The following is a 27,988-nucleotide window of genomic DNA, read 5'->3' as shown; positions in this document are numbered from 1 at the left end:
AAATTGGCAGATGCTACAGATGAGGCCTGGCCGTCTCCCCCACCCTCCCCTTATGATGCCAGTTGTTAAACTTTTACATTTCCCAGTAAATGGTTCACATTTACCAGTACACACTGTTTCCAGCTCTGGCACACTGTCGGGCTACACTGAGAGCCAGGGATCAGAGTGGCAGCTGGGACCAGTACCCCCGAGGACTTGGGCACCAGAACCCACTGTTCACGACCCTGAAGGAGCCGCGGCTGTCATGGCCAGAGCCACCACCTACCCACAGCAGGGCCATCAGTGGCGCTGCCACCTAAGCTCTTGTGTCTCCTAGAAGTGACAGGAAAGGAGACGTTCAGTTTTTTGCACTGTAGGCCGAGGGGCTTGGACTTGGGGAGGAGACATGAGCAACCCACTAGGCTGAGCAGGAGCCTACTTGTGAACTGTGGCCCGAGCCACCCTGAATCAACTTGAGGACCGTCATTCTTCCTGTAGCATGGGTGCCTTCCCAAGAGGTTTCCAAAGTCCCCATGCAGGTGGCCCAGGCTTCTAATCTGGATGCTGGGGGAATACAGATGGCACTCTGCTATGCTGCCACTTCCTGATGTTGTTTCACAAGGCGTAAGATAAGCCTGGAGGAGGAAACGACAGCCCACTCCAGTATTCTTGCCTGGGAAATCCCATGGACAGAGGAGCCTGGTGGCTACAGTCCTTGGGATCACAAGCATCAGACACATGACTAAACCACCACCACCACCAAGATAAGCCTGTAAAGTGCCTCGTGCTGTGTTTGCACACAATGTAAACTCAGTAACCCTGGCTCCTTTCTCTGCTTGGCTTTGTAGGCTCCTCATGGTAGGATGTCCCCTCCAGCCAGCCTGTGGGTATTCTTCTGCATGCACTCTTTCCTCCAGGAGCCAGTCTCCTGGTTGAGTGCCCCCTTACTTCAAGTGGACAGACACACAGCTTTTGGTTTAGAGACCCAACATTCAGAAGAGGTAGTATCATTTCCCAGAATGACTACCTGACAGCCAGGGAGAGAGACTAAAATGCCACAATAGTGTTTCTGTTTAAATATCACAAAAGGATCTGAGTAGTGAACCTGGTCCTTTTTTAGAAATGTTTGGCACATGAAAAAAACAGCATCATCTTTCTGGTAGGAATAACTTCTGATATTTTAGAGCAGGGAAAGTAAGGAAAGTAAGAATCCAGTTAAATACCAGTCACCACATTAAATTATAATGGAGCACATGGATCGGGTCCCTATGCCTGGGGCAGTCTATTGTGGTTGCAGCAGTGAAGAAGCCAGGCAGCACTAAAGGCTTTGGGGAAGTTTTGCTGGTCAGTGGCCTCAGAGGACAGGTGTGGTGATGCTGTTCTTATTTTCCCATAGCCGAACTGAGAGTGAGCTTGAAATTGAGGAAATTTTCTAGACTCTACGAGGTACAGATGTCCCTCCCCAAGGGCTGGAAATCACAACATAATACAATGCCCAGCATGTGGACCAGATACCTAAGAGATGGCTTAGAATCATGCACCCTGGGCAACCAGTCTTTAAAATTAGCAGTCCTTTGTATTGATCAATATCTCATGATTAGATAAAAATGGGGTTTCCCCAGTGGCTTAGTGGTAAAGAACCCACCTGCCAATGCAGGAGACACAGATTCAGACCCTGGGTTGGGAAGATCCCCTGGAGAAGGAAATGGCAACCCACTCCAGTATTCTTGCCTTGGGAAATGCCATGGAGAGAGGAACCTGGTGGGCTAAAGTCCATGGTGTCGCAAAAGAGTTGGACATGATTGAGGGACTAAACAACAACAACAAATTAGATGAAAATAACTGCTCTATCGTATCTAGCTCTAACTAACTAACGTGGTCACAAGTGCAGTGGAAAACTTAGCAGTAAAGAGCTGGCAGTGGCTGTAGCACTTACCTCTTCTAGGTAAAAATAAAAAACTGAGGCCTGATCACATTCTTCATTTGAGATACATGCCACCTAGATATGGGTTCCAGGGGGAGAGGCCCCATCACAAGTTTCAACTTCACAGATAGGAGAAACCCAGTGCCTTCTAGACCCAAGTGTTCAGCACCCCTTGGATGATGATACTTCCTAGGGAGCTAAACAGAGGGGACCCAAAGGCACGGTTCATGGATCAGCATCAGCCTGGAAGGTGGAAGGTCATCCTGAAACAGGTGTTGTGGGGCTTTGCACTCGACTCTGTCCTATGTGACATTTATTGCCAATGAACTTCCCATGAAGGCCCTGGATCCGTTTTGGCATGTGTCCAGAGCATGGTATCTAGAATCTATTTCATAGAACTGGGTCCAGAAGCATCAAGGATACTCTTTTCAAAGAACCGAAGGCTCCAGGAGGGCAGATGGCAGGATTTGGGTAGGGGCTGCAGCAGTTCCTTCTCAGTGAGGACTCTGAAGAGGTGTCACGTGGAAGGGGTGTTCTGTGGTACCCATGGGAACTGGACTGAGCGCATCAGCAGGCTTTCCTAGACTACCTGGGCAGAGCCTGCAGTCATGAGCATCACAAGGGATGATAGTCTCTGAAATGCAGCAGGAGAGACTTAGAGAGAAGTGTGGGACAGAGCTCTCTGGGCCCAATGGTGACAGAGCAATGACTATGTATTATGGGATGGAATGGTTCACATATGGAACTCAACATTGCAAGTAATGTGAAAAATTTTGGCTTGCTCCAGACTGGACAATGACACAAATGATAATCAATCCAAATAATTTGAATGTAGAATAAATTGAAAGGGTTGAATTCAGGATCCCATAGGTTATAAACTCTTTGAGGGTAAATATTTATTTCAGTAGTTCCAGAGTTAGGCTTAGTCCTAAAAGTGTGCTCAGTTGCTCAGTCTTATCCAACTCTTTGCAACTTTATGGACTGAAGCTTGCCAGCCTCCGCTGTCCCTGGAATTTTCCAGGCAAGAATACTGGGCTGGGTTGCTACTTCTTATTCCAGGGGCTCTTCCTGACCCAGGGATCCAACCCGTGTCTCTTGGGTCTCCTGCACTGACAGGCGGATTCTCACCACTGAGCCACCTGGGAAGCCCTTAGTCTTAAACAGGCCACAGTAAATATATGTTGAAGTAAATTGAATTTTGGATTGCTTTTGGAAGCAGGAGGAGGCAGAGATTAAGTCCTACAGTCAGGAGGAATCACTGTCCTGTGAGGAATGTAGGAGGGAAGAGTGTTAAAACAACGGGGAGGCCTGCGTCCTGGAGAGGTCTTGCGGGGTTCAGTAACAGGAAAACAAGCAAAGACCCAGACATAGCGTCTGCAGGTTGTTTACCCCTGCAAATGAGCTCACTGGGCTCCTTCTCCAAACCACTGAAACACACAGACTCGAAGGAGCAGAGACAGCTGGGTCTCCAGAGTAACAGAGTGACTAACACTGAACTCCATCACCTTCTGTACCTGTAACAGTTGAGAAACCTTGAGGGAAAAAAGCCAGGTCTTTCTCTGACTGTTGTTTTTTGGCTTGTGAGACTCTGGCTCATGGAAGCAGCTGTGGGGAGGAACATGCAGAAAGCCAAGCATGGTCTCCAGGGTACCGGGCAGGTGTCTGAAAGCCATCATCAGCTCAGCCCTTGTGTGGTGCTGCTGGCAGAAACAGGGCCCTCGTGGCTCCTGCTCTGGGGAAATTCTCCCAGCTGGGGCTGTGAGGGGAGGGAGCAGGTGGGAGCGGAGTGGGTGCTCAGGGAGTGTGGCTTTCATGCCAATCACTTCTCCAAGGCTGTCCTTTGTTTGACGTCCAACTTTGGGCGCGTTGGTCAGTCTGGTCTCAAGGGAAGCAGAAGAGAAGGAAGGACTGAGCTGGGTGATGGATGAGAATGCATTCGGTTTTGATGTTATGTAAGTCAAGGTGATTCCAGCTATGGTGCAATAGAGTCTGGTTCTGTTTTCAATGTTTGATTACTGACAGCTGCCTTCCCCTTTTTCCCATATCTGAGCAAGCTGATGAGAACGTCGGAATGACATTCCCAGTCACATAACACCTGGCTTGTCTGGGAGCCTTCCCTAGTTTCATCCGCTAACCACAGTAAAAGGGGTGAGTCAATCACCCCTCCTCACTCTCCTAAGCCATCTTTAGACCTTCTTGGGAGCCTGTCCTGCTTTCTCCTGAAAGATTCATCCTGTGACTAATAGATCTGTTCATGCCCTCTTGTGCACATGTGGCATCATCAGTGTTAATATCCAAACCAACTTTGGATTTGGGGGTTGGTCACCCCCCACCCAGGGAACCAAACTATGGTAACACATAAATCCTGAATACAATGGAAGTTTATTTTGGGTTCACATCCTAGTTTAATGCAGGAGTTCCTGGCCAGATATCCTCCCATTAGCTCATTAAGAGGCTCAGGCTCCTTCCATCTTGTGGCTCCTCAACCTATTCAAGGTCTTTAGAATTCTTTCCATGCAGTCAACAGATGGGTAAAGAACAGGGAGTGTCACATGACAGGTTCTGAAAAGTGTCAGTTGGGCTTGGTACTGATCCATATCACTTCCCAACTTTCGTTTGCTTAGAACTTGGTCATATAGCCATACCTATCCACATGGAACACTGGGAAATGTAGTTTAGGAGGGTTTTGGTGACTGTGCAGCAGTTCCCACCACAGATATGTTGACTCTGACGATCAATTGGTCATTGAGGTGAGATATTTAAAAGGAAATAGGACAGAGGGGTCTGAGGCAAAAGTTCTGGGCTGGAGTTATGCAATGATAAGTCTAATTTCTAGGCAATGAAAGGGAAAAGGGAAAGAAAAGGAAAAAGAGGTTAATTCTATTTATAATTTTCATTTTATTTGATTTTCATCTTTGAGGATTGCCTTCTAGAACCTCACTAGCGTTAAGTGAGGTGTTGACAGGGGGAGAAATAGAGCAGGAAGATGTAAAATGCCATCCTTTGAAATTAGAATCAGCAGCTTGTCTACACACACACACACATGAGTGAACTTTTTTTTTTTTTTTAATGATCTGGCCCCTCCAGTTTTCTGCCCTTCTAAGCCTCCAATGAGATGATGAAGGAAGTGGTAGGCTAATTGGAGAGAAAAGTGAAGGAAAGGCAGAGTAAGTAAAGGAGAGAGGAGATCAGTTTGCTATTTTAAGGCTTAGAATGTCTTCCTATAAGTCATTATGGTCTCCTTGCCAGTTAATTTCGTTTCAGATGAAGTTAAAAGGTAATCTGATGGATGTCATTATCTCTGCAAATAATGCATAAATTCAGATGAACTCAGAACCATGATATAGCATGTAGGAGGATTCCAAGGTCTGACAAGGTGGTAATTACCAGGACTGCACTGAGGCTGACAGCTGGTATTGGGTGATTTCTTTTTTATTGAAATTATCTGTGTGATTAGGAAAAAAGATGCCTAAATCAAATTAATCTGCAGCAGTTGGCAGATCCATATTGCTCCAGTGCAGACCCAGAGAGCTGTGTGTGGATATGTGTAGAGACGGCAGAGTCTGTGCCTGATTTAGAACTTCACAGTCAGGAGACTCTCACATCTAGCCAATGATGAGAGCTGTTCAGATATGCAGAGCCGAATGGTATGTTCAGTTCCAGAAATCTGGAGAAACCCGAGGTAGGGAATCAGAATACACTTCACAGCCCAAGTCAGCTCCTTTGTAGTAGCTCCTGCCTTGCTCAGGCTGGCGATGTATTGCTGTATTAGCTGGTTACATCATTCTGCAATCTCCTCTCCCACTGCCTTGCCCCCAGATGGGTGGCAGAAAATGAAGACGGAACATAAGTGTTTGTCTGGTGGACCAGAAGGAAAGATTATGTCTTCTGTAAGCACTAAATCATTGCTTTATGGTAAGTATACTTAAGCTGACGGAATATCTTCTTCAACCTTGAAATATATGTAAGCTTATAAAATAAATTCATATGTTTCAGTATAACGATAACAGTGAATGGATAGACAGAATGTATATTAAAAGATTAGTGCTTGCAAGTTAATTTATCTATTTATTCATTTGTTTATCACTCATCTATTCCATAAGAATTTAGAAAATATCTGCCATGTACAACACTGAATATACAAAGATGAGTAAGATGAAGCTGTTGCTCTCGGCCTTCAAGGAGTTCACACATTTCTCTACCTCCGTCTTCATCCATGCATCTACCCACGCATGCACCCATCAATCCATCTGTCCATCCATCCATCAATCCAAGATGCCTGTTGGGTCTTTAGTGGCTCTCAGAGATTCAACTGTGCCTCAAGCCCCAGTGTCATAGCTCTTTGAAACTCTGAAAGTCCTTCCCATAGTTTATTTGTGTATTTGGTGTTTGTTGTTCCTTCTTCTCTCTGCTTCTGTGCTTTCAGGCTGCCTGAACAGCCCTTATTCCCATACTTTAGTATGAAAATAAATCCTTGCCCCATCACTGGTTTCCATCTCTCCAATTCATGTGTCTCAATTATTTTGTGAGGTTAGTAATTTTATGTAAGATGGAGGAGAAGCAAAAGGAAGAGTCATATCATGGAGACTTTGACCTTCACACCTTTCCTCTCCCCTTCTCTCACCCTTTTTGTGTTTCTCCTAAAGATATAAAAATATATGACTTCCAACCCTCTCTGCCCCAACACACACACACACAACTGCTACAATCTCACACTGAATAAGTCATTCCCTGGGGGCTCAACTTTACCCCAAGTCAGTTGGTCAAAAGGCACTGACTTCCATAGGGCATGTATTTAAAGGCACCAGATTCAATTTCATGAATATCTGAGAGCAAGGAACCAGTGGAAGCCAAAATGGGAAGGTAGGAAGCAGTGATCTCTTTCATCCCTTTCTTTCTTTCTTTCTTTCTTCCTTTCTTTCTGCAAGTATTTGAGGCCTAATATGGTCATCTCAGGCTCCAGTTCCATAAACTTTTCCCTTCAGCATTAGCAACAACAATAATAACAACCATGTATACTTTCTTAATATATTTTGTAATTATTATTACAATGGCTAACATTTCTTGAGCAATTATAGTCTATGTTCAAGGTTAAGTGCACTGCATATGATTATATTTAATTGCAAAATCATACACTTATTTTGGCTTCCCAAGTGGCTCAGTGGTCAAAGAATGTGCCTGCCAATGCAGGAGACTCAGGAGATGCAGGTTCGATTCCTGGGGTGGGAAGATCCCCTGGAGAAGGAAATGGCAACCTGGTCCAGTGTTCTTGGCTGGAGAATTGCATGGACAGAGGAGTTGGGCGGCTATAATCCATGGAATCCCAAAGAGTCGGGCATGACTCAGTGACTGAGCATGCATGCATGTGTGCTTATTTTATAAATTAAGAGACTGAGAACAGTGATGTTGAAGGTTACCTGGCTGGAACTTCCGTGTCATTCTTTTCACTTTTTTTAAAAACAGAATCTCTCTGGTTATTGCCAATTAGGTTTTCATATGTGGCCAGGAAGATTGGTATCAGTACAGAGGCTGTGCCTTCTGAGGCTGTGGGGACCACATAACGGACTAGATGGAAAAATTAAACATGACAGGAAAATTGATTCTCATATCTGCTGGAGTAAGCAATCATTTGGTTAAGCTTAAGACTTTGCCTTAATTGCCACCATTAGTAAATAGAAATCTATTTGTGCAATGTGCAGACAGCAGCTAACAGAATGAAAAGTACTATGAAAGATTTTTTTCTCAGAATATCAACAGTTTAAATGGATGCCACTATTTTTTCATATTAAAATTTGCCATCTTGTGGCTTGTCTTATAGCTACTGAAGAAGCAGGGGGTTTTTGAAAGTTGACACAAGGAAAAATCCCAGAGGAAGAGTGGATGTGTATTTCAAATATACATTCAGCTCCCTTTGCCAATAAATGAGAAGATAATGAGCCAGAATTTCCCCATAAAAAGTAGAGAAATCATTTAACTACCAAGGACTACATCCCACTCTATTATATTATTGTCTCATTCCAGACATTTATATTTGTATTGTTTCTGGTGAATTCCTATTCACCAAGCCAGTGAGTAGCAAATTTTGATAAGTTGGATCCATTTCCAAGATATAGGAGTGTTCACCCATTCTTTCAAGAAACACTTGTCAAGTTTGGGTCTGTGAGGTGTCATGCTGGGGCCATGGTGTATTTAGAATTCATTCAGCATCCTCTGATTGTAGTTATTGAGTCCTTTTTAGCTTTCTGACACCTAGATAGATGCTGTGTAAGTTTAAAAAAATAGGGAGTACGATAAATAAGACAAGCTTCTTGTTCCTGAATGACCTTGAAATAGCATTGAGAAAATAAAATTAACATGAAATAATCAAGGAACAAAACAAGAAACTCTTTTTAAATTTCCCCTACATAATGGGACTTTCTCTGGATTCTTCTGGGTTCTACATGTTCAGACAAACGTCTCTGAAAAGGAACTATACCAATGATTCCTGAAAGGGTAGTCTTAAGTCATTCAGTTCAGTTCAATTCAGTTGCTCAGTCATGTCCGACTCTTTGCGACCCCATGGACTGCAGCATGCTAGGCTTTCCTGTCCATCACTAACTGCCGGAGCTTACTCAAACTCATGTCCATTGAGTTGGTGAGGCCATCCAACCATCTCATCCTCTGTCATTCCCTTCTCCTCCTGCCTTTAGTCTTTCCAAGCATCAGGGTCAGTTCTTTGCATCATGTGGCCAAAGTATTGAAGCTTCAGCTTCAGCATCAGTCCTTCCAGTGAATATTCAGGACTGATTTCCTTTAGGATTGAGTGGTTTGATTTCCTTGCAGCCCAAGGGACTCTCAAGAGTCTTCTCCAACACTGCAGTTCAAAAATATCCATTCTTTGGTGCTCAGCTTTCTTTACAGTCCAACTCTTTCCACACATGACTGCTGGAAAAAACATAGCTTTGACTAGACAGACCTTTGTTGGCAAAGTAATGTCTCTGCTTTTTAATATGCTGTCTAGATTTGTCATAACTTTTTTCCCAAGGAGCATCTTTTGATTTCATGGCTGCAGTCACCATCTGTAGTGATTTTGGAGCCCAAGAAAATAAAGTCTGTCACTGTTTCCATTGTTTCCCCGTCTATTTGCCTTGATGTGATGGGACCGGATGCCATGGTCTTTGTTTTCCGAATGTTGAGTTTTAAGCCAGCTTTTTCACTCTCCTCTTTCACTTTCATCAAGAGGCTCTTTAGTTCTTCTTTGCTTTCTCCCCTAAGAGTGGTGTCATCTGCACATCTGAGGTTATTGATATTTCTCCGAGCAATCTTGATTCTAGCTTGTGCTTCTTTCAGCCCAGCATTTCTCATGATGTACTCTGCATATAAGTTAAATAAGCAGGGCGACAATATACAGCCTTGACATACTCCTTTCCCAATTTGGAACCAGTCTATTCTTCCATATCCAGTTCTAACTGTTACTTCTTTACCTGCATACATATTTCTCAGGAGACAGGTTAGCTAATCTGCTATTCCCATCTCTTTCAGAATTTTTCACAGTTTGTGGTGATCCACACAGTCAAAGGCTTTGGTGTAGTCAACAAAGCAGAAGTAGATGCTTTTCTGGAACTCTCTTGCTTTTTTGATGATCAAATGGATATTGGTAATTTGACATCTGGTTCCTCTGCCTTTTCTAAAACCAGCTTGAACTTCTGGAAGTTCTTGGTTCATGTACTATTGAAGCCTGGCTTGGAGAATTTTGAGCATTACTTTGCTAGTGTGTGAGATGAGTGCAACTGTGCAGTAGTTTGAGCATTCTTTGAAATTGCCTTTCTTTGGGATTGGAATAAAAACTGACCTTTTCCAGTCCTGTGGCCACTGCTGGGTTTTCCAAATTTGCTGACATATTGAGTGCAGCACTTTCACAGCATCATCTGTCAGGATTTGAAATAGCTCAACTGGAATTCCATTACCTCCACTAGCTTTGTTTGTAGTGATGCTTCCTAAAGCCCATTTGACTTGGCATTCCAGGATGTCTGGCTCTAGGTGAGTGATTGCAGCATCGTGGTTATTTGGGTCGTTAACATCTTTTTTGTATAGTTCTTCTGTGTATTCTTGCCACCTCCTCTTAATATCTTCTGCTTCTGTTAGGTCCATACCATTTCTGTCCTTTATTGAGCCCATCTTTGCATTAAGTGTTCCCTTGGTATCTCTAATTTTTTTGAAGTGATTTCCACCCTTTCTCATTCTATTGTTTTCCTCTAATTCTTTGCATTGATCACTGAGGAAGGCTTTCTTATGTCTCCTTGCTATTCTTTGTAACTCTGCATTCAGAAGAGTTCATCTGTCCTTTTCTCTTTTGCCTTTAGCTTCTCCTCTTTTCTCAGCTATTTGTAAGACCTCCTCAGACAACCATTTTGCCTTTTTGCATTTCTTTTTCTTGGGGATGGTCTTGGTCACTGCCTCTTGTACAATGTCACAAACCTCCATCCATAGTTCTTCAGGCACTCTGTCTATCAGATCTAATCCCTTGAATTTATTTGTTACTTCTATTATATAATTGTAAGGGATTTGATTTAGGTCATATTTGAATGTTCTAGTGGTTTTCCCCTACTTTTTTCAATGTAAGTCTGCATTTTGCAATTCATGATCATTAAGTGTGCATTTTTGTGGTACAATCTCTGATAACACCAGGAGTTTATAGTAGGGGCTGAAGAGTGGGAGGGAGAGGTGGGGAGGCTTCTCAGGGGAGATTCACAGGGGCGGGTGTTCTCACAGGGGACTGTTAAGAACCCGGAGAGTAAAGGTGGGTGGGATGCTAAGGAAGACAAGAAAGGAGTGCTCTGGAGAAAGTTCCACCACTCTGACTTGGTTTCACCCTGGGCAAGACTTTTTCTGCCATACACCTAACCGCCCCACCCCCACCCCCATACATCTCTGGGCAAATCCAGAGCTAAACTGGTTGGTCTGATGCACACTTAGTTTCAGATGAGGCCAAGTTAGAGTCTCGTGGGCTCTGAAGCTGCAGCCCATACAGCCCCCTGGATTCCAAATATGAGAATTTGACCCAGAGTTGGGACCTGACTCCCAGAACCTTTGGTTCTTCTCTGGCTCCAAAAGGCAAAGCCAGGGCCCATCATGGTGAGAGCTCAGAGCAGAGTGGCAAGGGGATTCCAAGGTGAGCACACAGCCTGAAGGGACAGGTAGTCTGGAGGAAACAGAAAGATGAAATAAACATGATTCTTAAACATATCAAAGGTCTTACATAGCCAGAGCCTGGTGACTAGCGCTGATTTCTCTGAAGGGCTGTGACTACACCATAAGAAAGTTTGGGGTCAGTGCTGTTGGGCTAGTGTCTATCCTGACATGACTGACGCCTCTGCCCAGGCACCACCTGTGAGGGGACCTTCAGGATTCTCTTCGGGTGGCCAGCCACCCCAGTTTGCCCAAGACTTGCAGTCCTCAAGGGATTCCTTGGTGGCTTAGATGGTAAAGGATCTGCATGCAAAGTAGGAAACTCAGGTTTGATGCCTGGGTTGGGAAGATCCCCTGGAGAAGAGAATGCCTACCCATTCCAGTATTCTTCCCTGAAGAATTCCAAGGACAGAGGAGCCTGGCAGGCTACAGTCCATAGGGTCATAAAGAGTCAGACATTAACTATATGTCAAGATGTATACTCAGATGCTCAGTCATGTCTGACTCTTTGTGACCCCATATACCATAGCCCCCAGGCTCCTCTGTCCATGGGACATGACTGAATGACTAACACTTTCAGTTCTCAAACTGAGACTTTCCGGGCAAGAGCACCTCCTCTTGGTACTTATGTTTTGACTTAGCAGTTCACCTGGTCCAGGCTCAGGTGTGCTCCCCTCTACCAATGCCCATGGGGGGCCCAGGATCCCTAAGATGACCCCCAAGACCCTCAGTCCCATGAGTGAGTTGAACAGATAGGGAATCTACCCAAGACCACATGGTCTGGTTGCTCAGAGAATCCAAGCACAGCTGGAACCAACGGTGCTACCTACCAGGCCTGTAGGTCACCCTAGGGAACAAAACGGGAGACTGAGCAAGTGCTGGGCATGAGAAAGATGAGAATAAATGGACTGATTCTTCTGTTCAGTTGTCCCAGCTGGGAAAATGAAATGGGTGGGGCCACAGCTTTGCTTTGTGTCTCTCGGGCTCACACAGTGAACTTATTTACAGTCTCTTGGTTTCTGCAAGATGTGTCAGGCATAATTTCTGACCATTCACAAAACTCTCTGCTGACATTTTTAAAAGGGCCCAACCTCTTTGGAATAATTTTAATTGCATCTCAGGAATGATTTTTTAAAAAATGAAATGGTTTTGATTACTCGCAAGCATTTCTACATGCTTGGCACCATGCTAAGCACTTCACTGGGATTATTTTGCTAAACCCTCACTGTACTCCTACAGCCGAGGTGCCATCACCCTCCCTATATTAGCAGGTGAGGACACGGAATCAAGGAAGTGAGGTCACACAGTGTAAGCCGGGCACCTGGCTGATGAGTTTGGCCCCAGAGCCCGTGCTTTGCATCATGTGGTGCATGGGCTAACCCAGCAACCGAAATGAGCTTTAGAGACTGAATTTCATCTTGGTGTCCAGGAGACACCCACCACTCCTAGTTGGCACAAATGGTCAAATGAATAACCAGAACCTTTTATATTTAGCTGATTTCATAAGAAACTATTGAAATACCTAAAAATAGTGTCTCTGTTTTTGGTGCAGTTGGTTCTCAGTTTGAAAGGTAAGGACATGGTGACAGAGAGGTGAAGCTATGATTCTATTTAAAGGATCATTACTCTGGTTTTGAATAATGTAGGACTACACTGGGATGAGGGTTTACTAGTTTAAATGCTATTTTTCATGCATATAATTGAAAGGAACTAAGTTTGGGCTGTCAGAGGAGATGAGGCAGTGGCTCAGGCCTGAACTGCTTGCTTCAGGAAACTCACGGCTACGTGCTCTTGCTGGGATTTCAAGTTCCCAGACAGAATGGAGAAAAATAAACTTGACCTACTCAGGACATTTATCTTGAAAACTATAAATGGTTGAGCCAAACTGGGCCCCTCAGATCATATCTTGTCTTAGTCTGTTTGGGCTGTTATAGCAAAGTATCATAGACTGAGTGACTTATAAACAACAGTCACTTATTTCTCACCACTCTGGAGGCTGGAAGTCTGAAATCAGGGTGCCTACAAGACTGAGCCCCAGGGACACCCTTTTTCTGGGTTGAGGACTACTGACTTCTTGTATCCTCACTGGGTACAGAGCAGAGAGATGCAAGTTCTCCTGTGACTCTTAGGAGGGCACTAATCCCATTCATGGGGGCCCCACCTTCACGACCTCATCTAACCCTAATTAGCTCCCAAAGGCCCCACCTCCTAATACCATCACATTGAGGGACAGAATTTCAACATACTAATTTGGGGGAGATACAAACATTCAGTCTATAATATCCCCGTGATGAAACTTCACAACTGGATTGCCTAAAACAAAGAGGATTAGAAGCATCTGGGCTGTATGATGTGGATTCCAGCTGTCAAACTGTTAATTCCAAGTTCAGAGTGGCTGAGCTATCCCAGGAGAAGGCAATGGCAACCCACTCCAGTACTTTTGCCTGGAAACTCCCATGGATGGAGGAGCCTGGTAGGCTGCAGTCCATAGGGTCGCAAAGAGTCGGACATGACTGAGCGACTTCACTTTCACTTTTCACTTTCATGCATTGGACAAGGAAATGGCAACCCACTCCAGTGTTCTTGCCTGGAGAATCCCAGGGGTGGGGGAGCCTGGTGGGCTGCTGTCTATGGGGTCGCACAGAGTCGGACACAACTGAAGTGACTTAGCAGCAGCAGCAGCAGAGCTACCCCAAGGGCACCTTTGTGGTCATTAAGAAAAGTAACCCACTTGCTGAGCACTGAAGGATGAATGCTTTCAAATTGTGGTGCTGGAGAAGACTCTTAACAGTCTCTTGAACTGCAAAGAAATCAAACCAGTCAGTCCTAAAGGAAATAAACCCTGAATATTCATTGGAAGGACAGATGCTGAAGCTCTAATACTTTGGGCACCTGGTGCGAAGAGCCGACTCATTGGAAAAGACCCTGATGCAGGGAAAGGTTAAGGGCAGGAGGAAAAGTGGGCAATAGAGGATGAGATGGCTAGATAGCATCATGGGCTCAATGGACATGAATTTGAGCAAACTCCAGGAGATAGAGAAGGACAGGGAAGCCTGGCATGCTGCAGTTCATGGGGTCAAAAAGAGTTGGACATGACTCAGTGACTGAATCACCACAATAACCTACTCTCGGTGGATGTGGCTCCAGGTAGGTTGATTTTCAGTCCCATTTCTTCTTCCACCTACCTCCTCAATCCTGCACCCCTCAAGGGCCTATATGGTGGCTCCAGTCTCTGGGAAAACCTGAAAGCTTTTAGGTTTAGAGAAAAACAGACCAGAGCAGCTGACAAGGCCACTCCCTAGGTGGTTGGATGGGCCTGTCCCTCCAGGTGTCAGTCAGATCTGGTCTGAAGACCCCTCAGTCTTCTGAAAGAGCCAGTTTAGGTGGAGCTGGGGGTCTAGGATCCTTAGGAAGCTCTTGCTTGTCTTGCTCCCTCTCTTGGTCAGGTCAATCTTCTTGTTTTTCCAAAGCTGAAGCCCAGGGATGTAGGGACAAAAATTCTATTGTCAACAGAAGCCTGAAGGATATGGTGCCAAAGGGCTGGGCAGAGGGGTGAGTCTTCCCTGATGACAGCCTTGAACTTCTATTTTTCAAATCCCTTTCATATTTTCTTCCAGCATTTCCTCCTCCTGAGGTAAATTATTTCTCTGAATTCTTTGCCTTGTTTTCTTGCAATGGACTCTGGGAAAATGACTCAAGAATTGCAGCTGAACCAAAGAACTTTCTTTCTTCATTTCTTGCACTGTCGCAGCAAAGATCCTGGCCCTGGCCACATCACCATCTTGTCCATTCCAGCCCAGGCCTTCTGGTCTCCTGATCTCATATGCCCTTAAGTTGTGCTTCAACACCTCACTCTGTTTGGAACTGATTGCCTTCTGTCCTTTCAGACCAAGTGGCATTATATAACTCACCTTTTGCAGGTGAGCAGGAAATATCATTTTACCGGAAGGGCTGAACTGTATCAAAATGGTGACATCCAAAATGTAGAAGTGGTGGATAAAAATAAGCCATGCTCATTAGATAGCTCCCTGCCCTACATAGCTGCCCAAAAACTCACGTCTTGCTCTGCCCGAGTGTAAATAGTCTCCTTATTTAGAAATGGCACAGTGGGAGGTAAATGAATCGGCTAGGAGAGGCCAGTCATAACTCATCACATTGAAAAGCTTAAAAACTCTTTATGGAAAAATTCAAATGCCTATCAGTTGTTGAAAGCCAGGCTCTGTGCTAGGAGCTTTACATACATTATCTTATTTAATCCTCCCACCAACTCTGCAAGGTTCTTCTTATTTTATTTAGCAGATGAGGAATGGAGGCTCAGAAAAGTTAAGCAGATTGTTTGGAGTCATGATAGGGAAACTGGGAGTCAGACTGTTCACTCTTGTCCCAAGCCCATGTTCTTCTCACTAGACCCTACTGCTCATGACTGGCCAGACGATGAAGTTGTCAGGCACATTTGAACACCTCATCCTTTATTATTGTCAGGAAATTCTTGGCCTGATCCTTGGCTGTAAGGTGCTCCACAGTGAGGCTGCCTTATGAAGGATAAAGCCTGAAATTAAATTCCCTCGCAGGACTTCCCTGGTGGTCCACTGGCTAAGACTCCATGCTCCCAAAGCAGGGGGCCTGAGTTTGACCCCTGGTTGGGGAACTAGATCCCACATGCCACAACTAAAGATTCTGTGTGCCATAACAAAGTCCCAGCACAGCCAAATAAATAAAAATAAGTATTAAAAAATTAAGCTAAATTCCTCTCACCGTGGTTGAGTCCATTCCTGACTTCCCGGAACCCTAGACTCTTGGCCTAGTTCTTGTTCTATAAATGACAGTTCATATGGCAGAGATACAATTGGTGTCCTGCTTGCCTCTGTTCACTGACCTTTCCTTGATTTTCTGATAATAATGACTGTTGGTATATTTTTTAAGAGTTATAATTTTATTTTATTGTTTTTTTTGGCTGCACTGAGTTTTTGTTGGTGCACAGGGGCTTTCTCTAGTTGTGGCAATTTGGGGGCTACTCTTTGTTGCAGTTCTTGAGGTTCTCATTATGGTGGGTTCTCTTATTGTGGAGCACCTGCTCTATCTAGGGCTCTCAGGCTTCAGTAGTTGCAGCATCCAAGCTCAGTAGTTGTGGCTTGAGGACTCTAGAATGCAGGCTCAATACTTTTAACTCAGGGGCTTAGCTGCTTTGATGCACATGGGATCTTCCTGGATCAGGGATGGAACCGGTGTTCCCTGCATTGCAAGGCAGATTCTTAATCACTGGACCACCAGGGAAGCCCGACTGTTGGGGTTTTGAAGCAGTCCATCAAACAGTGCCTGCAATCCTGTCCAGATTCTGAATCAGAAATCAGGCAAAGAGTAAGGTAGATGTAGGCCAGATGGTGTCTTAGTGTGGATAAGGACTAGACTGGACAACATTGCTTAGTGAGAGCAAATGGGTTTCTGTTGCAGATGGTGGGAAGCAACATCTGAGCTGGAGATTAGGTTGCAGGAAGTCTCTTAGGGAATTATCATGTGATCTACAACCATAGGAGAAAACGGAAAGAAAGCAGGGTTGGCAGAGAGGAAATAAGCAATGATGCGGGCTATTCAGAGGTCTCAGTTGGAGCACTGTTGGTCTTTATACTTTTATATAGGCCAGTCTAGGACTCAGGCTACCCCTGGCAAGTGGTGTGACTTTGGAAGATGGCAATATTCAGTTAAAGACCATCCATAAGAGAGGACAATTGGCTGAGGGCTGTCAACCAGCAACATCCACAGCAGAGGGGGATAGTTGTTTTGTCCTCAATGAAAATCCTGGCCACTTACGAGAGTGTCCACTGCATGAATCTACTTCTTTATTCAATTTCTAGAAACAACTTTTCCATAATGCTGCCAGGCTTCTTTTCCTGGCAGAGGCATAGAAGGAAAACATTAGTGGGACAGACTACAGCCCCATCATCACAGGAGCTGTTCTTGAGACCACAGCTGGTACTCACTATCTCCCCATCCTCAGAAAACACCTCTGCTGGTCTAAGCGGCTGTCCAGGTGGTGTGATGATACTCTCATCCTTGATGATCTTTACTCTGGGTGCCATGCCTTCCTCAGGCTATGGTTGCTAAAGTTGTCCATTTACCATGAAAATTGGTCAAGGGGATGCCAAGAGAGGCACAACAGATGACCTGGGCACCAGGTTCCCTTGTACACCCAGCATGCCAGTGTGTACAGCAGCCCGACCTCCTCCTACTGACCAGGGTCAATTTCTCTTGCCAAGATGGTAACTGTACTTCTTGCCAAGTTCCTTGGCACAGTGAGTCCCAAGTACCCTGGCAGTAGCCATTACTTATAGTTCAGTGATTTTTTTGTTATATTCTCTGGTGGGAATGGACCCCCTCCCCAGCCCAGAACCTGGACCTCTAAACCGGAAAAGCCCAAAGTCGAGGAGATGGGAAACACCAAGTCTCCAATGGGTCACTGGCAGTGACAGTAACTAGAGCCATGTCATACAGCTTCCTCCTACTGAACCCTAGGTTTGGCACGGTTGGGGCTGGGAAGTGTAAATCAGGGTAGATCAGGGTTACATAGGCTTCTTCCCCTTTTCCATTCCCACCTCTTTCTCTGACACCCCGCACCCAATTCTCATACAAAGACAGTCTGTCTCTGGAGGAACAGGGAGGGTTTGTACTCTCTTGGGCTAGTTCATTCCTAAGAGGAAAAAGAAGCAACTGAGCCAGGGATGGCCAATGTGCTCTTGCTGCTTCGATCACTGTGATATCCTTCCTCTCCACCTTCACTGGTGGGGTGGAGATGTGCTGAGAATGTTATGTTAATGGAGCTCCCTCCACATAGAAGGAAACATTGAGGGTTGTAAAGAAGCACTTCCCTCTTCAAAAGTGATTGTTTACTGAGCACTTACTTTATGCCAAGGGCTTCCCAGATGCCACTGTGCTAAAGAATCCACCTGCCAATGCAGGAGACGCAGGAGATGTGGGTTCGATCCCTGGGTTGGGAATATCCCCTGGAATAGGAAATGACAACTCACTCCAGTATTCTTGCCTGGAAAATCCCATGTACAGAGGAGCCTGGTAGGCTACAGTTCATGGGGGTGCAAAGAGTAAGGCACGACTGAGTGACTGAATACATACACACAGTATGCCAAACTCCAGGCTAAGTATATTTCTTCAGTTATCTTCACAATAACTCTTTGAGGTGGGGACTATTTTTGCCTCCAGTTTACATAAGATATAGTGAAGCATGTAGAAGTAAAGCAACAAGCCAAGAATTAAACCCAGGGACTTCCCTGGTGATCCAGTGGTTAAGACTGTGCTTCTACTGCAGGGGGTGCAAGTTCAGTCCCTGGTTGGGGAACAAAGATCCTGCATGCTGCAGCCAAAAAAAAGAAAAACAAACAAACAAACAAACAAACTTTCTTGAACTGAATAAAAATGAAATACAACATATCAACTTGAAAAGTTATATAGGAAAAGTAACAACCACAGCAAAAAATCAAACCCAATTAGTCCCAAGGCTCAGGCTTGAAACACTATTCCCATAGCTCTCAAACTGGTAAACATAAGAATCATCAGGGGTAGTTTGTTAAAACTCAGGTCCTGAACTCACATTCAAAGATCCTGATGGGCCTGAAGCAAAGCCCAGGAATAGGAATTTTTAACAAGGTCCCATCTACTCTCTGCAGAGAAGAACATGACTTCAGTAATTTGAGACCCAGCTTTGAAAGCTGTTTTGTGATGGTATTTACTTCCTTCTCATTTGTAAGCCCCGTGCATGAAAATAAGTTGTTACTACTAGTTGAGCATATTTTCTGTTCCCCCTGCTGGAGGGAGGGAGGGAGCACAAGGAAATTTACTGGACTTTTGTGGAATATAAGTAACCAAAGGTAATAGAGCACAGCGCTGGCTGAAGGGGCTCAGACTGCAAAAGCAATTAGCATTTAAAAATGGACACTCAACTGTCAGTTTGGCCTGAGTGATTAGTAAAAGGTTAAGATAACTGGGGTGGTAGAGAAGAGTCAACTCTGGGAGTAAGAGTGTGAGGAGCTGCCTAGAGAAAGCACTTAAAGGAAAGCATTTAGACACCAGGAGCATTAAGAAAAGATGCTATATGGGAAGAAGCAGAAGCAAGGGAAGCATCAGATTATAATGGCAGTGAACAGTACAGAGAATGTCAGTTTCCTCCTAGAGAAGGGGTCAAGCCCCCAGACCCTGAACTCATGCACACAAGAACACAAATGATCTACAGAAAGCCCAAGGGACTGTGAAGATGAGACAAGGACCATGGATCAGCAACACCAAATGGATGTTTCAACAGCATTTATTGCCTATTGGCATCATGCCAATGCTTCAGATGCAGAGGGAAATAAAACCTAGTCCCTACCCTCCATAAGATACCACCAGATGTCCAGTGTTAGGGAAGAGAGCTTAAATTTTTTCATTTCTTTTGTAGGAAAGAAAAATTATTTTATTCTATTCTATTCTATTCAAGTTATAGCTTGGGCCCCTTCTTTCTTTCCATTCCTCCTATGGATGTAGATTCTAGTGGAAATCTCGGAAGACAAAAACCTGCAAAAACCGGTAAGCATGGGTCAAGCATTGAAAAACTGTTAAAGTGCTTGCCACCTAAAACTTGCCACCCAAAACTCTCACATTAGGAGAAGTTGGTCATGGAAAATGAGTTAGATCGACACTAGGTCACTCACCAACCTCAAGACAATTTCTGTGCAATGAGACGTACTATAAAACATTACACTATTCCCAACCCAGCAGCACAACACTTTTAGGTATTAGTCTGGCTCTGAAAGACTCAAAGTCTTAGCTAAATAAGTAAATAGAACTCTTAAATTCCAAAAAGTTGAGTGTAGCACCTTTGGCACACTTGCCTATTTCATGTCAAAGAACTGTGGTCCTAGAAGTTATAAGTATCTAGAGAAATATTAAAATCTTACTGGAAAAAAAAGAGAGAGAGAATTATAATGGCTGTAATGGGGAGCATTCTAATTAGACAAGATCATTCTTGTCTTATGTGCTTTCAAATACACTGCTGGGAGATTCAGTTCAGTTCAGTCACTCAGTCATGTCCAACTCATTGCAACCTCATGGACTCCAGCACGCCAGGCCTCCCTGTTCATCACCAACTCCTGGAATTTACTCAAACTCATGTCCATTGAGTTGGTGATGCCATCCAACTATCTCATACTCTGTTGTCCCTTTCTCCTCTTGCCTTCCATCTTTCCCAGCATCAGGGTCTTTTCCAATGAGTCAGTTCTTCGCATCAGGTGGCCAAAGTATTGGACTTTCAGCTTCAGCATCAGTCCTTTCAATGAATATTCAGGACTGATTTCCTTTAGGATGAACTGGTTGGATCTCCTTGCTGTCCAAGGGACTCTCAACAGTCTTCTCCAACACCACAGTTCAAAAGCATCCATTTTTTGGTGCTCAGCTTTCTTTATAGTCCAATTCTCACATCCACACATGACTACTGGAAAAACCATAACTTTGACTAGATGGACCTTTGTAGGCACAGTAATGTCTCTGCTTTTTAATATGCTGTCTAGGTTGGTCATAACTTTTCTTCCAAAGAGCAAGATCTTTTAATTTCATGGCTGCAGTCACCATCTGCAGTGATTTTAGAGCCCCCCAAAATAAAGTCTCTCACTGTTACCACTGTTTTCCTATCTGTTTGCCACGAAGTGATGGTGAAGGAGGAAACAGACAGAACAGGCTCTTATCTTGAAAACAGGCCTCCATCTTGGGCCAGACTGTGGACTTTGGGCTGTATGCCCAGTATCCCTGGAAACGGCATACCAACTGGAAAACCAGACCCCCGGCTGAAAGAGCCCCAGGGCTCATACCTAGACTCTCCATCGCCTAAAAAAATACCCTAATTATCTGTGTAACTGAATAGAATCATAAATTCTATTATGCTTATTAGGGTATGACCACAGGCCTATTGATATTTGCCCACTGTTAACTACCTAGGCTTAAGGCATATGAATCACAGGTTAATTTTGATTGTATCTTTCTTTTCCTTTCTTAGGACTAGTTTCAGGGAATTTGGGAAGGTGGGTTTAGGGACTTACACTTAGGATATATCAGGTTTTCACAAGAACTGGTTGGGGTCCTTCGCTAAGAGGAGACTCTGCCTTGGGCCCACCGTTGTAATAACTGCACTCCACTATCTGCATTGTCCTTCTGAGTGAGTTTGTTTCCTGAAACGAAGGGCTACAGCAGTGGGACCAGATGCCATGATCTTAGTTTTCTGAATGTTGAGTTTTAAGCCTACTTTTTCACTCTCCTCTTTCACTTTCATCAAGAGGCTCTTTAGTTCTTCTTCTTTCTGGTGTCATCTGCATATCTGAGGTTATTGATATTTCTCCTAGCAATCTTGATTCCAGCTTGTGCTTCATCCAACTCAGCATTTCTCATGATGTACTCTGCATATAAGTTAAATAAGCAGGGTGACAATATACAGCCTTGATGTACTCCTTTCCCAATTTGAAACCATTTTGTTGTTCCATGTCCAGTTCTAACTTTTGCTTCTTGACCTGCACACAAATATCTCAGGAGGCAGGTTAGGTGGTCTGGTATTCCCATCTCTTTCAGAATTTTCCACAGTTTATTGTGTCCACACAGTCAAAGGCTTTGGCATAGTCAATAAAGCAGAAATAGATGTTTTTCTGGAACTCTTTTGCTTTTTTGATGATCCAGCGGATGTTGGCAATTTGATCTCTGGCTCCTCTGCCTTTCCTAAAACCAGCTTGAACTTCTGGAAGTTCATGGTTCACGTATTGCTGAAGCCTGGCTTGGAGAATTTTGAGCATTATTTTATTGGCGTGTGAGATGTGCAATTGTGCAGCAGTTTGAGCATTCTTTGGCATTGCCTTTCTTTGGGATTGGAATGAAAACTGACCTTTTCCAGTCCTGTGGCCACTGCTGAGTTTTCCAAATTTGCTGACATATTGAGTGCAGCACTTTCACAGCATCATCTTTCAGGATTTGAAATAGCTCAACTGGAATTCCATCACCTCCACTAGCTTGGTTCATAGTGATGCTTCCTAAGGCCCACTTGACTTCACATTCCAGGAGGTCTGGCTCTAGGTGAGTGATCACACCATCGTGATTATCTGGGTCATGAAGATCTTTTTTGAATAGTTCTGTGTATTCTTGCCACCTCTTTTTAATATCTTCTGCTTCTCTTAGGTCCATACCATTTCTGTCCTTTATTGTGTCCATCTTTGGCATGAAAATTTCTCTTGGTAGCTTTCATTTTCTTGAAGGGATCTCTAGTCTTTCTCATTCTATTGTTTTCCTCTATTTCTTTGCATTGATCGCTGAAGAAGGTTTTCTTATCTCTCCTTGCTATTCTTTGGTACTCTGCATTCTAATGGGTATAGCTTTCCTTTTCCCCTTTGCCTTTAACTTTTCTTCTTTTCATAGCTGTTTGTAAGGCCTTCTCAGAAAACCTTTTGCATTTCTTTTTCTTGGGTATGGTCTTGATCACTGCCTCCTGTACAATATCATGAATCTCTGTCCATAGTTCTTCAGGCACCGTGTCTATCAGATCTAAACCCTTGAATTTATTTGTCACTTCCACTGTATAATCATAAGGGATTTGATTTAGGTCAAACCTGGGTGGTCTAGAGGTTTTCCCTACTTTCTTCAATTTAAGTCTGAATTTGGCAATAAGGAGTTCATGATCTGAGTGAGCCACAGTCAGCTTTTGCTGACTGTAGTAGAGCTTCTCCATCTTTGGGAAAGATTGAGGGCCCATATACATGGGCTTCCCAGGTGGCACTAGTGATAAAGAACCTGCCTGCCAATGCAGGAGACATAAGAGATGCAGGTTCGATGTCTGGGTCAGGAAGATCCTTTGGAGGAGAGCATGGCAACCCACTCCAGTGTTCTTGCCTGGTGAATGCCGTGGACAGAGAAGCCTGGCAGGCTATAATCCATAGGATGGTAAAGAGTCAGATACGACTGAAGTGATTTAGCATGCACACATCCACATTCTTAAACATACATTCAGAAGTAAACAGAGACCTTATAGCTTCTGATTTCCAGTTTTAGTCGTGGATCTGGTGCAGTTAATACTGAACTCACCAGTTATAAAAGAGATTGGATCCAAATTGTGTTTTTGGCAAATGGGATAATTAAAAGTTACCTGCTTAGATGGCTAAAGCTTGTTAATATTTGGAGGAAGACAGACTTTTTACTCACCTAAGCTTCAAAATAACCTTTCCCCCTTTTGTTTTTCTTCTGATAAGAATTACCTCCCTGAAGTTGTTATTTCAAAGAGATGACCTAGATAAGGGTTCCTAGAGGAATCAAGTAGGATATTTACACCTGAAGGGCACAGGAAAAGAATACAAGTTCCCGTTAAGGAGGACTTTTGTTTCCTAAGGGCAGAATTTTTTACAATACCTACAAGTCTTTTGAACAATATGAACCCCATGAACAGTATGAAAAAACAAAATGATAGGACACTGAAAGAAAAACTCCCCAGGTCAGTAGGTGCCCAATATGCTACAGGAGATCAGTGGAGAAATAACTCCAGAAAGAATGAAGGGATGGAGCCAAAGCAAAAACAATACCCAGTTGTGGATGTGATATGATAGAAGCAAGGTCTGATGCTGTAAAGAGCAATATTGCATAGAAACCTGGAATGTTAGGTCCATGAATAAAGGCAAATTGGAAGTGGTCAAACAGGAGATGGCAAGAGTGAACATCAACATTTTAGGAGTCAGCAAACTAAAATGGACTGGAATGGGTGAATTTAACTCAGATGACCATTATATCTACTACTGTGGGCAGGAATCCCTTAGAAGAAATGGAGTAGCCATCATGGTCAACAAAAGAGTCCAAAATGCAGTACTTGGACGCAATCTCGGAAATGACAGAATGACCTCTGTTCATTTCCAAGGCAAACCATTCAATATCACGGTGATCCAAGCCTATGCCCCAACCAGTAACGCTGAAGAAGCTGAAGTTGAATGGTTCTATGAAGACCTACAAGACCTTTTAGAACTAACACCCAAAAAAGATGTCCTTCTTATTATAGGGGACTGGAATGCAAAAGTAGAAAGTCAAGAAACACCTGGAGTAACAGGCAAATTTGGCCTTGGAGCATGGAACAAAGCAGGGCAAAAGCTAATAGAGTTTTGCCAAGAGAATGCACTGGTCATAGCAAACACCCTCTTCCAACAACACAAGAGAAGACTACACATGGACATCACCAGATGGCCAACACCGAAATCAGATTGATTATATTCTTTGCAGCCAAAGATGGAGAAGCTCTATACAGTCAGCAAAAACAAGACCGGGAGCTGACTGTGGCTCAGATCATCCTTATTGCCAAATTCAGACTTAAATTGAAGAAAGTGGGGAAAACCACTAGACCATTCAGGTATGACCTAAATCAAATCCCTTATGATTATACAGTGCAGGTGAGAAATAGATTTAAAGGACTAGATCTGATAGACAGAGTGCCTGTTGAACTATGGACGGAGGTTCGTGACATTATACAGGAGACAGGGATCAAGACTATCCCCAAGAAAAAGAAATGCAAAAAAGCAAAATGGCTGTCTGAGGAGGCCTTACAAATAACTGTGAAAAGAAGAGAAGTGAAAAGCAAAGGAGAAAAGGAAAGATATTCCCATTTGAAAGCAGAGTTCCAAAGAATAGCAAGGAGAGATAAGAAAGCCTTCCTCAGCGATCAATGCAAAGAAATAGAGGAAAACAATAGAATGGGAAAGACTAGAGATCTCTTCAAGAAAATGAGAGATACCAAGGGAACATTTCATGGAAAGATGGGCATAATAAAGAACAGAAATGGTATGGACCTAAGAGAAGCAGAAGATATTAAGAAGAGGTGGCAAGAATACACAGAAGAACTATACAAAAAAAATCTTCATGACCCAGATAATCACTATGGTGTTATCACTCACCTAGAGCCAGACCTCCTGGAATGTGAAGTCAAGTGGGCCTTAGGAAGCATCACTACGAACAAAGCTAGTGGAGGTGATGGAATTCCAGTTGAGCTATTTCAAATCCTGACAGATGATGCTGTGAAAGTGCTGCACTCAATATGTCAGCAAATTTGGAAAACTCAGCAGTGGCCACAGGACTGGAAAAGGTCAGTTTTCATTCCAATCCCAAAGAAAGGCAATGCCAAAGAATGCTCAAACTGCTGCACAATTGTACTCATCTCACATGCTAGTAAAATAATGCTCAAAATTCTCCAAGCCAGGCTTCAGCAATACATGAACCGTGAACTTCCAGAAGTTCAAGCTGGTTTTAGGAAAGGCAGAGGAGCCAGAGATCAAATTGCCAACATCCGCTGGATCATCAAAAAAGCAAGAGAGTTCCAGAAAAACATCTATTTCTACTTTATTGACTACACCAAAGCCTTCAACTGTGTGGGTCACAATAAACTGTGGAAAATTCTGAAAGAGATGGGAATACCAGACCACCTGACCTGCCTCTTGAGAAACCTATATGCTGGTCAGGAAGCAACAGTTAGAACTGGACATGGAACAACAGACTGGTTCCAAATAGGAAAAGGAGTACATCAAGGCTGTATATTGTCACCCTGCTTATTTAACTTATATGCAGAGTACATCATGAGAAATGCTGGGCTTGAGGAAGCACAAGCTGGAATCAAGATTGCCGGGAGAAATATCAATAACCTCAGATATGCAGATGACACCACCCTTATGGCAGAAAGTGAAGAGGAACTAAAAATCCTCTTGATGAAAGTGAAAGAGGAGAGTGAAAGAGTTGGCTTAAAGATAAACATTCAGAAAACTAAGATCATGGCCTCTGGTCCCATCACTTCATGGGAAATAGATGGGGAAACAGTGGAAACAGTGTCAGACTTTCTTTTGGGGGGCTCCAAAATCACTGCAGATGGTGATTGCAGCCATGAAATTAACAGACACTTACTCCTTAGAAGGAAAGTTATGACCAACCTAGATAGCATATTAAAAAGCAGAGACATTACTTTGTCAGCAAAGGTCCGTCTAGTCAAGGCTATGGTTTTCCAGTGGTCATGTATGGATGTGAGAGTTGGACTATGAAGAAAGCTGAGCACCGAAGAATTGATGCTTTTGAACTGTGGTGTTGGAGAAGACTCTTGAGAGTCCCTTGGACTGCAAGGAGATCCAACCAGTCCATCGTAAAGGAGATCAGTCCTGGGTGTTCATTGGAAGGTCTGATGCTGAGGCTGAAACTCCAATACTTTGGCCACCTGATGTGAAGAGTTGACTCATTGGAAAAGACTCTAATGCTGGGAGGGATTGGGGGCAGGAGGAGAAGGGGACGACAGAGAATGAGATGGCTGGATGGTATCACCGATTCGATGCACATGAGTTTGGGTGTACTCTGGGAGTTGGTGATGGACAGGAAGGCCTGGCGTGCTGCGATTCACGGGGTCGCAAAGAGTCGGACATGACTGAGCGACTGAACTGAACTGAACAAGTCTTTTGAGATGAATAGGCCAGGTTACTTGTTAAAAAGGACAAGTAGGTTGCAGCTTAAATGCCGTCAAAAGTTGAGCCACCTATCCAACCACAGTATCTTCAAATTGCTTTTTATATCAGAGAGAAGCTTTCCACCTACAATGGAAATCAAAAGACATGTATCCTTGATTTAGAGCTTTTGTCTTTGAAATGTTTTAGTAAATCCTTTCACAAAGTCTTTGGAAGATTTTTTTGCTCCTCTGGGTACACAGTTTTATTTTAGCTTAAGGGAGGAGGCCTAAGAAGAGTTTCTATCAGGTTCTGAATATCAGCTTTCCATTTGTCCAATTTCTTTACACAAGACTAGTTTGAAAAAAATCCTTTCAAATATCTTGTCGGTTTTCAGTTGGGAAAACCAGTGACTATTTCTGCCAGTATTGAAGAACTGAACTCTGTCAGCCTTAAACTCAAGAAGCATCCCCTGCCCAGATGGAAGATAAAAAACCACATATTTCTCATGCTTGAAGTCAGGAGACTACCCTGACCACACATGCGCAGAAAGTCTTCTTGGAAGTTAAAAAGGGAGTGATCCTAACTGATGCTCACCACCCATAGGCCTCTTTGATAGAATCCATCTCGGCTAAGAGATGTGTGTGTACATGGGAGGATCCTGAGGTATATCAATTATGGACTCTGAACCAGGCAAATCAAAATGATTGGCAAAGGAAACCTGGAAGAAATGTCCCTGTTACTGAGTCCAAGCTCATTCTGCTCACCGCAAGACAGGCCAATGAATCCAACAGACAACATGTTGAGGCATGAGACTTTAATCTGGGAGCCAGCAGACCGAGAAGATGGCAGGCTAGCACTTTAAAATAACTATCTTATTGGGGTCTGGATGCCAGGTTCTTTTATAGATCAGAGAGAAAGAAGCCGTGAGGAACGAAAGTCAAAAGACAGCATAGAGAGAGAGACGAAGTGGGGAAGTAAAGCGAAAGCGTCTTCAGTCTTGTAAAACATCTCCAAGGGAATGTCCAGCCTTGGGAAGGGGTGTGTTAATTTCTCCTATTCACAGGTGGGCAGGGACAAACTATCTCTCTATGAGCTGAACAAAGTCACTTTAATTTGCAGTCAAGCAGAGTGGCAGGGTCCTCCAGGCAAGCCATTGAGTATGATTATAATAATAAAAGCAATGAAAAGCAAGTCAAAGAAACAGTTTCCAACATGGGGTCAGAATTGGATTTCTCCCTGCAACACCCTCATAAAAGTAATTCAAGCTACCACAAGGGCAAGACTGTGACTTTCACTCTGAGTCTGTCCATGTGTCTATCCACCCATACTGTACTCTTTTTTCCTCCTAATCAATACTTACTTGTTTCACTACTTCCAGACTTTGTGGGAATTCTTTTTCTGCAAAGCCAAAGAGTCAGGGCCTTGTCACAGACCACTGGTCTAGTGGCTAGGA

At 43.8% G+C, this 27,988-nt stretch overlaps 1 long non-coding RNA gene across 1 annotated transcript; it reads right to left on the bottom strand.

Annotated features, from left to right (window-relative positions):
• Window positions 1-10,381: 10,381 nt before the first annotated feature.
• Window positions 10,382-22,769, bottom strand: LOC122451886. The gene is made up of 3 exons (XR_006272530.1): window positions 22,722-22,769; window positions 21,244-21,246; window positions 10,382-10,486 (listed from the first exon to the last, which is right to left on the bottom strand). It is a non-coding gene; the product is annotated as an uncharacterized LOC122451886 (long non-coding RNA).
• Window positions 22,770-27,988: the final 5,219 nt, after the last annotated feature.

This window comes from Cervus canadensis, chromosome 13 (assembly GCF_019320065.1).
Source record: "Cervus canadensis isolate Bull #8, Minnesota chromosome 13, ASM1932006v1, whole genome shotgun sequence".
Classification (NCBI taxonomy): domain Eukaryota; kingdom Metazoa; phylum Chordata; class Mammalia; order Artiodactyla; family Cervidae; genus Cervus; species Cervus canadensis.
The sequence above is the reverse complement of the archived record's forward strand: the minus strand, read 5'-3'. Positions and strand labels throughout refer to the sequence as shown.